Source organism: Mandrillus leucophaeus, unplaced genomic scaffold (assembly GCF_000951045.1).
Source record: "Mandrillus leucophaeus isolate KB7577 unplaced genomic scaffold, Mleu.le_1.0 Scaffold11, whole genome shotgun sequence".
In the NCBI taxonomy this organism is placed as follows: domain Eukaryota; kingdom Metazoa; phylum Chordata; class Mammalia; order Primates; family Cercopithecidae; genus Mandrillus; species Mandrillus leucophaeus.
The window spans coordinates 2,388,117-2,398,308 of NW_012099209.1; positions in this window are offsets into that span (position 1 = coordinate 2,388,117).

The following is a 10,192-nucleotide window of genomic DNA, read 5'->3' on the forward strand; positions in this document are numbered from 1 at the left end:
GCCCGGCTAATCTTTCTGTGTGTCTAGTAGAGATGGGGTTTCTCCATGTTGGTCAAGTTGGTCTTGAACTCCTGACCTCAAGTTATCTGCCTGCCTCAGTCTCCCAAAGTGCTAGGATTGCAGGTGTGAGCCACCGCGCCTGGCCAGCTCTGGGTGTTTCTGAGTAGTGAGTCTCTGGGATCTCCTCCCCCATGGCCTGGGCCACCCCTACCCACTACTCACCTTGCTCGGCAGAAAGGAGAGTGCTGTCCGGCTGTGCCTCATGCTGCCGGCGTCTCTGGCCCTGCGGAGATGGTTGTGAGATCTCCAGACCCCTGGGAGCCCAGGTACGGCCCTGTGGGACATTCCCTAGTCTAGCTCCCCTAGATAGGCGCTCCCTCCCACACTCTCTGCACCCTCCCTTGAATCCCAAGGACATTAAATCAAGGCAGCATGGACCACACCACAGGCACCAGCGTGAGGAACCCACCCGGACCTTGCAGCGATCCCTATCCAGGGACAGCAGCCAGGTACCCAAAGCCCCTCCCCACACCCGTCCAGGTTCAGCAGCCTGGGTGGGGGCATCAGGACGGGCGAAACAAGGTCTCCTGGCCCCAGACCCATGGGAGACACATTCAACTCCCAGAGCGGCTTTGATGGCTTCAGGGGGATTACGAGACCCCGGCCCCTCTCCTGAGAACCCCTCAAGCTCACGTAAGCTTGCTCCACAAGGCCCGGGTAGGTCTGGCACTCACCACCACTGCTGGGTCCCATGACCTCCCGGAGAGTGAGGGAAGGAGAGGAGAACCTGACCTGGCCAAGAGGGAGGTCCAGGGCTCCCCCAACACCCACTCAGCGGAACCCCTTAACTGTCTGGGCACCAGGCCAGGACATAACCCACACACTTTCCTTGGGTGAGGCTCCCGGTGGGTGGAGGGCAGAGTGTCCAAGAAGGCCTGATGGGGCAGGAGAGAGTGGCCAAGAGGGTGACCGGGTGTAGGGGGGAGGGGTGGGGAAGGGCAGAGGAAGGAGGCGGGAAAGGAGGGAAGGGAGACGTAGGAGTGAGGAGGCTGGGTCAGAGGTGTTAAGTTTATTTGTTTATTTTTATTTATTTATTTTTTGAGGCAAAGTCTCACTCTGTCACCCAGGCTGGAATGCAGTGGCACGATCTCGGCTGACTGCAAGCTCTGCCTCCCAGGTTCATGAGATTCTCCTGCCTCAGCCTCCTGAGTAGCTGAGATTACAGGTGCCTGCCACCACGCCCAGCTAATTTTTGTATTTTCTTTTTTTTTTTAGTAGAGATGGAGTTTCACCATATTGGTCGGGCTGGTCTCGAACTCCTGACGTTGTGATCTACCCGCCTCAGCCTCCCAAAGTGCTAGGATTACAGATGTGAGCCCCGCCTGAGAGGTGTTAAGTTTAATTGTTCATGTGTTTGCATATGATGGCGGGGGGTGCGCAAAGGAAGACGGTGGTAGGGGACCAGCAGCTCTGGGAATGGGGGGATTTTATCAACTTACGGTCTAGTATATGTGCTTCCAAGCAGAGCCCATGGAGTGTAGCCTAGGGAGCTTGGGGGCTCCACGAAAGCTGCCCACTGCACTGTGCCGCCCGAGGCAGACCAAAGACCCTCTCTGGTTGACACCCTATCCACAAACTGTTGGGGCTGCAGATGCAGCTAGAAATGGGGCCCCCAGGAGGGTGATGGGTAGGGTGGGAGGTGGGAGGGGGCTGTGGCCAGGGGAAAGGGGCTGATGTGTGGGACTGTTGGCCTCCAGAGCTGCTGTGAGTTAATGTTTCCCCAGCATCACCAGCTGCCCAGGAGGCCCCGACAGCGTCTCCCCTCCAAAGATATCAAAGCATGACCCAGCCTCAAGCCAGCGTTTGCCCCTCTGTGCTGGGTGACCTGGACCCCGTGGCCTCTCTGAATGTCCTTTTCGGGGACAGCTCCAGACTGGAGTCGGGGAGACGGCTTGGGGGCACCTCCCAGGACAAGGCACACAACTGACACCCAGCACTGAGCCTCCGTGTCCCCCTTCTGATAAAAAAGTCTGGACAGGGCGTGGGCACAGTGGCTCACGCCTGTAATCCCAACACTTTGGGAGGCTGAGATGGGTGAATCACTTGAGGCCAGGAGTTCAAGAGCACGTTACCATATTAGCCTGGCTAATACGGTAAAAATACAAAAATTAACTGGGCATGGTGGTGCACACCTGTAGTCCCAGCTACTCAGGAGGCTGAGGGACAAGAATGACTTGGGGCCAGGCGCTGTGGCTCATGCCTGTAATCCCAGCACTTTGGGAGGCCAAGGTGGGTGGGTCACCTGAGGTCTGGAGTTTGAGACCAGCCTGACCAACACGGTGAAACCCCGTTTCTACTAAAAATACAAAAAAATTAGCTGGATGTGGTGGCAGGCGCCTGTAATCCCAGCTACTTGGGAGGCTGAGGCAGGAGAACCGTTTGAACCCGGGAGGCAGAGGTTGTAGTGAGCCGAGATCGCGCCACTGCACTCCAGCCTGGGCAACAAGAGTGAGACTCCGTCTCATTTAAAAAAAAAAAAAAAAAAAAGGCCGGGCATGGTGGCCCACGCCTGTAATCCCAGCACTTTGGGAGGCCGAGACGGGCGGATCACGAGGTCAGGAGATCGAGACCACGGTGAAACCCCGTCTCTACTAAAAAAAAATACAAAAAATTAGCCGGGAGTGGTGGCAGGCACCTGTAGTCCCAGCTACTTGGGAGGCTGAGGCAGGAGAATGGCATGAACCTGGGAGGTGGAGCTTGCAGTGAGTCGAGATTGCACCACTGTACTCCAACCTGGGCGACAGAGCGAGACTCCGTCTCAAAAAAAAAAAAAAAGAATAGCTTGAACCCAGGAGTCAGAGGCTACAGTGAGCCAAGATTGCACTACTGCACTCCAGCCTAGGTGACAGAGGGAGACTGTCTCAAACAAGAAAAAAAGAGGCCAGGCGCAGTGGCTCACGCCTGTAATCACAGCACTTTGGGAGGCCGAGGCAGGCGGATCACGAGGTCAGCAGGTCAAGACCATCCTGGCGAACACGGTGAAACCCCGTCTCTACTAAAAATACAAAAAAATTAGCTGGGTGTGGTGACAGGCGCCTGTAGTCCCAGCTTCTTGGGAGGCTGAGGCAGGAAAATGGCGTGAACCCGGGAGGCGGAGCTTGCAGTGAGCCGAGTTCGCGCCATTGAACTCCAGCCTGGGCGAGAGAGCGAGACTCCATCTCAAAAAAAAAAAAAGAAAGAAAGAAAAAAAGAGAAAGAGATGGAGTTCTGCCACATTGCCCCATCTGATCTCCAACTACCAAGGTCAAGCAATTCGCCCACCTCAGCTTCTCAAAGTACTGAGATTACAGTGGTAAGCCACCATGCCCAGCCTCCAAGTTTTGTTTGTTTGTTTTGAGACAGAGTCTTACTCTGTTGCCTCGACTGGAGTGCAGCGGTGCAATCTCGGCTCACCGCAACCTCTGCCTCCCAGGCTCAAGCAATTCTCCTGCCTCATCCTCCCTAGTAGCTGGGATTACAGGCGCCCACCACCACACCAGGCAATTTTTGTATTTTTAGTAAAGATGGGGTTTCACCATGTTGGCCAGGCTGGTCTTGAACTCCTGACCTCAAATGATCCACCTACCTTGGCCTTCCAAAGTACCAGGATTACAGGCATAAGCCACCATGCCCGGCCCCAATTTTTTTTTTTTTAATTAGCCAGGCATACTGTCCCCCTGTAGTCCCAGCTACTCAGGAGGCTGAGGCAGGAGGATCACTTGAGCCTGGGAGGTTGAGGCTGCAGTAAGCTGAGATTACACCATTGCACTCCAGCCTGGGCAACAGAGCAAGATCCTATCTCGAAGAAAAAAAAATAGTTACCTCCTCAAAGAGGCCTCCCTACCTTCTCAGCAAACCTGGACACCACAACCCTTGTGGTTTGGCCACTGCAGCCCTTGTGGTTTGGCCACAGTCTCAGTCTGTGACTCCATGGCCTTCTGTGCCACCTTCAAAGATCTCATGTGATCTCCTGATTCTTCTTCTTTTTATTTTTTTAGATGGAGTCTTGCTCTGTTGCCCAGGCTGGAGTGCAGTGGGGTGATCTCAGCTCACTGCAACCTCTGCCTCCTGGGGTTGAAGCGATTCTCTGCCTCAGCCTCCTGAGTAGCTGGGATTACAGGCACCTGCTACCATACTCAGCTAATTTTTGTATTTTTAGTAGAGACAGAATTTCACCATGTTAGCCAGGCTGGTCTCAAACTCCTGAGGTCAGGAGATCTGCCCGCCTCAGCCTCCCAAAGTGCTGGGATACAGGTGTGAACCACCACGCCCAGCCAAGTGATCTCCTGATTCTTATCTGTCCCCTCCTTGAGTCTGGGGCTCCCCTGAGAGTAAAGACATGGTCCCCACTGTGACTCCAGCACAGAGCCCAGCACATAGTAGGTACTCAGCTAATGTTTGTCACACGAATCCATAACTCAGGAGGCCTTGGATGAATGGTAGGGGGTTTATTTCCTCAGGTTCTGCTCCTCCCGAGGCACCCCAGCCCCATCCACACCCGCATCTCTGTTGGCTCCTCAGGGCTCACTCCTGGAGGTGGTGGGCAAAGGACAATCTGTCATCCACGGATCCCTGAGGAAGGAACACACAGGGAGGCATTCAGACACCAATGGGCTCTGCAGCCCAGGCTGGTCCTGCTTGGGAGGGCAGCTCCCCCAACCCTACCTTGGCCCCAGGGCTGAGCCCCTAGCCCAGCCCCTACCTTACCATGGACACCTCGTCCAGCTTCTCAAACGTGGACTCATCCCGGTGACAGAACCTCACAGCCGTGACCACAGACCCGATGAGCAAAAGAGACACCAGCAAACACACAACCACCACCACACCCGGGTTCCTGTGTAACTCAGGAGGCCCAGTGTCACCTGGAGCTGCAGGAAGGAGCTCAGAGTCAGCCCTGGGCCCTATTGCCCCCAAGCCTAAGACACCCACCAGGGCCCAGAGCCTTTTAAAATCTGTTCTCAGGAAGCTGAACTCTCTTCCCTTTCCAGTTGAGGCTGCCACTTTTTAATCATTTATTTTAGAGACAGGGTCTCACTCTGTCACCCAGGTTAGAGTGCAGTAGTGCGATCACAGCTCACTGTAGCCTCGATCTCCTGGGCTCAAGCGATACTCCCACCTCAGCCTCCCGAGTAGCAAGGATTACAGGCATGCACCACCATGCCTGACCCATTTTTTTTTTTGATTGAGACAGGGTCTTGCTCTGTCACACAGGCTAGAGTGCAGTGGCGTTATCTCAGTGTACTGCAACCTCCATCTCCCAGGATCTAGTGATCCTCCTACCTCAGCCTCCCAGGAGCTGAGACTACCATCCAGCTAATTTTTGTATATTTAGTAGAGATGAGGTTTTGCCATGTTGCCCAGGCTGGTCTCAAACTCATTGACTCAGGTGATCCATCCGCCTCGGCCTCCCAAAGTGCTGGGATTACACGTGTGAGCCACTGAGCCCAGCCTAATTTTTAAATTTTATTTTATTTATCTATTTATTTATTTTTGAGACGGAGTTTGTTTTTCGTTTTTGTTTTTTTCCCTCCAAGACGGAGTCTTGCTCTGTCTCCCAGGATGGAGTGCAGTGGTGCAATGTTGGCTCACTCCAACCTCTATCTCCTGGGTTCAAACAATTTTCCTGCCTCAGCCTCCCAAGTAGCCTGGATTACAGGCACCCGCCACCATGCCTGGCTAATTTTTGTATTTTTAGTAGAAATGGGGTTTCACCATGTTGGCCAGGCTGGTCTTGAAATCCTGACCTCAGGTGATCCGCCCGCCTTGGTCTTCCAAAGTGCTGGGATTACAGATGTGAGGCACCATGCCAAGCCATTTGTTTATTCGTTTGTTTTTATATTTATTTATGTATTTATTGAGACAGAGTCTCGCTCTGCAGCCCAGGCTAGAGTGCAGTGGCGCGATTTCAGCTCACTGCAACCTCTGCCACCTGAATTCAAGCGATTCTCCTGCCTCAACCTCCCAAGTAGCTGAGATTACAGGCGTCTGCCACCGCGCCTGGCTAATTTTTGTAGTTTTAGTAGAGACGGGGTTTCACCAAGCCAGGCTGGTCTTGAACTCTTGATCTCGTGATATACCCTCCTTGGCCTCCCAAAGTGTTGGGATTACGGGGGTGAGCCACCGCGCCCAGCCATTTTTAGATTTTTTTGTAGAGACAAAGTCCTGCTATTTTGCCCAGGCCCAAATACATAATGTATAACCTGTCTCCCCACCACAGCAAATATTAGTTTCTCTCTTTGCCCATCGCTGCGTGCCCAGCCCCGACATGCACCAGGCACTTAATAAATGCGCAGAGCATGAAGGGCTTTAGACAATGGAGCAGAGATAGTAAGCCCTTCCTAAAGCATTCTCGGGGCTGTACCTCCCCCTAGTGGTCAGTTCCCAAACTGCAGTCTGTTACACCCGCCACCTCCCTACAAACACCCAAATCTCTTAATACTTACCTGGGCCAGAGGGCTCCAAGGTCTGGTCAGTGGAGGTCAACGGCTCTGTTTCGGGGCTGTGGGAAGTGGGGCTCCAGTGCGGGGTCAGGGATTCGGAACTGGGGAGGGTGGAATGGGAAGAGGGGGTGAGCTCTGCACTGGGGGAACCAGAACTAGGGTGCGTGGTTGTCTCTGGTTGTGGGGAGGAGGGAATCATCCTTGACTCTGTGGAACCGGGGCTGGGCTGGATGGTAGGGGTTGCCCCTGAACTTGAGGGGCTGAGGTGGGTCATGGAGCCTGTCTCCAAACTCAGGGGGCTGGAGTAGGTTTTGGGGGGTTCCCCTGAACTGAGGGTGTTGTGGGTGAAGGGAGAAGAAATCAGAGAGCTGAGAGATGATGTCTCCATACTGTTCTCTGAGGTCGTACCTGAAAAGAAAAACATCACTGGAAGCCAGGCGCGGTGGCTCACGCCTGTAATTCCAGCACTTTGAGATGTCAAGGTGAGAGCATCACTTGAACCCAGGAATTAGAGACCAGCCTGGGCAACATAGCGAGTCTCTCTCTCTCTCTTTTTTTCTTTTTTCTCTTTTGAGATGGAGTCTCGCTCTGTCACCCAGACTGGAGAGCAGTGACGCGATCTCGGCTCACTGCAACTTCCACCTCCCGGGTACAAGCAATGCGCCTGCCTCAGCCTCCACGCCTGGCTAACTTTTGCATTTTTAGTTTCACTGTGCTGGCCAGATTGGTCTCAAACTCCTGAACTCAGGTGATTCACCTGCCTTGGCCTCCCAAAGTGCTGGGATTACAGGCATAAGCCATCGTGCCCAGTCTTTTTCTTTTTCTTTTTAATTCATTTATTTGCCCAGGTCATAGGGAGACCTGAAAGATTTAGGACACCATGTGAGCGCTCAGTGGGATACTGAGGCTCCCCCTCAAATTCATGCTCCTTGTCTGAAGTCCCACAGCCCGGGTTCAAGTACAGATCAGCGTTCCTCTTGGCTCAGATCTCTAGAAGCCCTTTGGATATGGGCAGTGACTGAATCCCAGGCAGCGCTGGGCAGCTCCTTTACATTTTCTGGGACTCAGTTTTCTTTTCTGTAAAATGGAAATCATGTGGAGTTGGTGCCTCTGACAGTTCATCAGTCAGGTTCGTAGTGGGTGTACACAAGCCAGGTGCTCCCAGCTACTGGGGAGGCTGAGGCGGGAGGATCTCCTGACCCCAGGAATTCAAGCCTGTAGTGCACCATGATTGCACCACTACACTCCCGCCTGGGAGACATAACGAGACCCTGTCTCTACAAAAAAATAAAACAAAAATTAGCCAGGCATGGTAGTACATGCCTAGTCCCAGCTACTCAGGAGGTTGAAGTAGGAGGATCGCTTGAGTCCAGGAGTTCAAGGCTGCAGTAAGCCATGATCATGCCACTGAACTCCAGCCTGGGCAACACAGCAAGACCCCATCTCTAAAAAAAAAAAAAAGGCCAGGTGCAGTGGCTCACACCTGTAATCCGAGCACTTTGGGAGGCCGAGGTGGGCAGATCACGAGGTCAGGAGATCGAGACCATCCTGGCTAACACGGTGAAACCCCGTCTCTACTAAAAATACAAAAAATTAGCCAGGCGTGGTGGCGGGCGCCTGTAGTCCCAGCTACTCGGGAGGCTGAGGCAGGAGAATGGAGTGAACTCAGGAGGCAGAGCTTTCAGTGAGCAGAGATGGCGCCACTGCACTCCAGCCAAAAAAAAAAAAAAAAAAAAACCCCACAATAGAATAGAAACATAGTGGGCGTACTATGACACTCAACTATAAAGATCTACCTATGAGCTCAGAGAGGATCAGCCCTAATTTCCCCCAGGTACCCCTAGGCTAACCTCAACTTTGATGGCAGACACAAAGAGACAGGCACTGGGAACATGTCTCTGGAACCCACCCTCCCGCACGGTAGTCCAACCACTTCCTGGCTCCCATCCCATCTCAGGCATAGAGTCCAGGGACCAGGCCAAGGGCGGGTAAATAGTTCATGAGCCACCTCCCACAATGACTTCGCACCCAGTTCCAGGTATCTAGGCCTCTTAGGTGTGTACAAGTTCATTCATCAACTCTCTGCCTCACCCATCCACTCTGCTCTGGGCTAAACTTGGTGCTTCCTCCTTGACTCACCCCAGGCAGCAGAAATGCGGAAGTAACACTCAACACTGGCCCTGAGAGGGTGCTGGGTCCACATGCTGCCCTCCTCGGATCTCTATGTAGCCCCCCAGGACCTGTGGGGATGACAGCTGAGTCCAGAAGAGGCATGGAACTCGGGCTGGACTTCATTCCCATTTGACAGATGAGAAACTGAGGCTCAGAATAGCAGAGGGTCTGGCCTGAGGTGACTGGGGAGGTGGGCAGAAGGCCCCTCAAGGAACTGCGTCCTCTGTTTCTGCTGAAATGAAGAAGATTCAGAGGCCATAGTGGACCCCAAGCCAAGTCAGAATTCTGGGGAGCTGAGTGCTTAGTGAACTGAGGAAAAGCTGTGGACTTAAAAAAGGAAGAGTTGCAGGACACAAGCCCTGCTGAGTGCCTGGCACTGAGTAGGCACTGGTGAGCTGCTGAAGAGTTGACCAGAAGGTAAAAATAAAGCTGTTTCTAGGTACTGTGCTGGGTGTTTGCTTTTCCCAGAGACTCCTAGACTGGGAGGCTCACAGGAGCCAAGTCAACCAGTTCTAACCTGAGTCTAGGACAAGCTGGACTGAGCCTCAGTTTCCTGAGCTGTGAAATGGGAATACAAGTGGTGTCTTCTGAATGAAACCGTTCCCTACAATGAGCATTTCAGCCATGGTGGCCTCTGCTCTGCTATTACAGGTCTGGGGGGTAGGACACCAGTCAGAGAGAGTGACGACACAGTGGCAGGTAAAGGGCAGAAAAAGGGAATGCAAGAAGTTCAAGGCTCCTCCCCTCCACCCTAGGCACTGTCTTATAGCACAGCAAGAGGGAATTAAGTCAGACACCCAGAAGAATTTCTCATGGGAACCACAGATGTTTGACGACCAGGAAGTGAGTCCCTGTTCCCTGGAACACCCACGGCCCTGAGGTCTCTGCCATTCTCCCTTTGCGGATAGGCTCAAAGGAATAGATTTGAAAAGGAGCCTCAAAGTAGGTGTGAGGCCGTCTGTAGCCTCCAGCCGGTTCAGGGCTCACTGGAGTTGCAGAACCCACAGCCCCAGGGCTTGGGAGCAGCGGTGCCTCATCTGTCCTCACAGCTGCTCCGTTTGTTTCTGGGGGAAAGGCCAGCCTTCCCCGGAGCGCTGGCGGACCAGCATGGCCTGAGGGAGGGGTCCAGAAGCCAGGTGTGTGACTGGGCTGTGCGTCCCCCACCCCCACCCTTTTGCTTTCTGGAAGCTAAGCCTCCCTTTTACCAGCTCTTACCTATGTAGGGAGTACTGCTAGTGTTACTGTCATCAGCTTTTAGTGGCAGCACCAGCACCAAAAGCAGAAGTGGCGGCAGCTGGGGGCGCGCCATTCCTGTGCCGGGAGGGCCTGCCATCAGCTCTGCACAGGTGTGTGGCCAGGCGTGTGCCCAGGTGCCAGCTCCTTGCACCTGGGCGTGCGCTCCCTGCTGGCGGAGTGCGGGGCTGTGCAGGGGCGAGGCGTAGGTGGGGCTTCAGGGTGTGGGACCTCCCTGGGGAGCTCCTGTTCCCCTGGGGTGTGGTTCTCGCCCTCTTCACCTGGACTCCACCCCTTCTAAACATGAC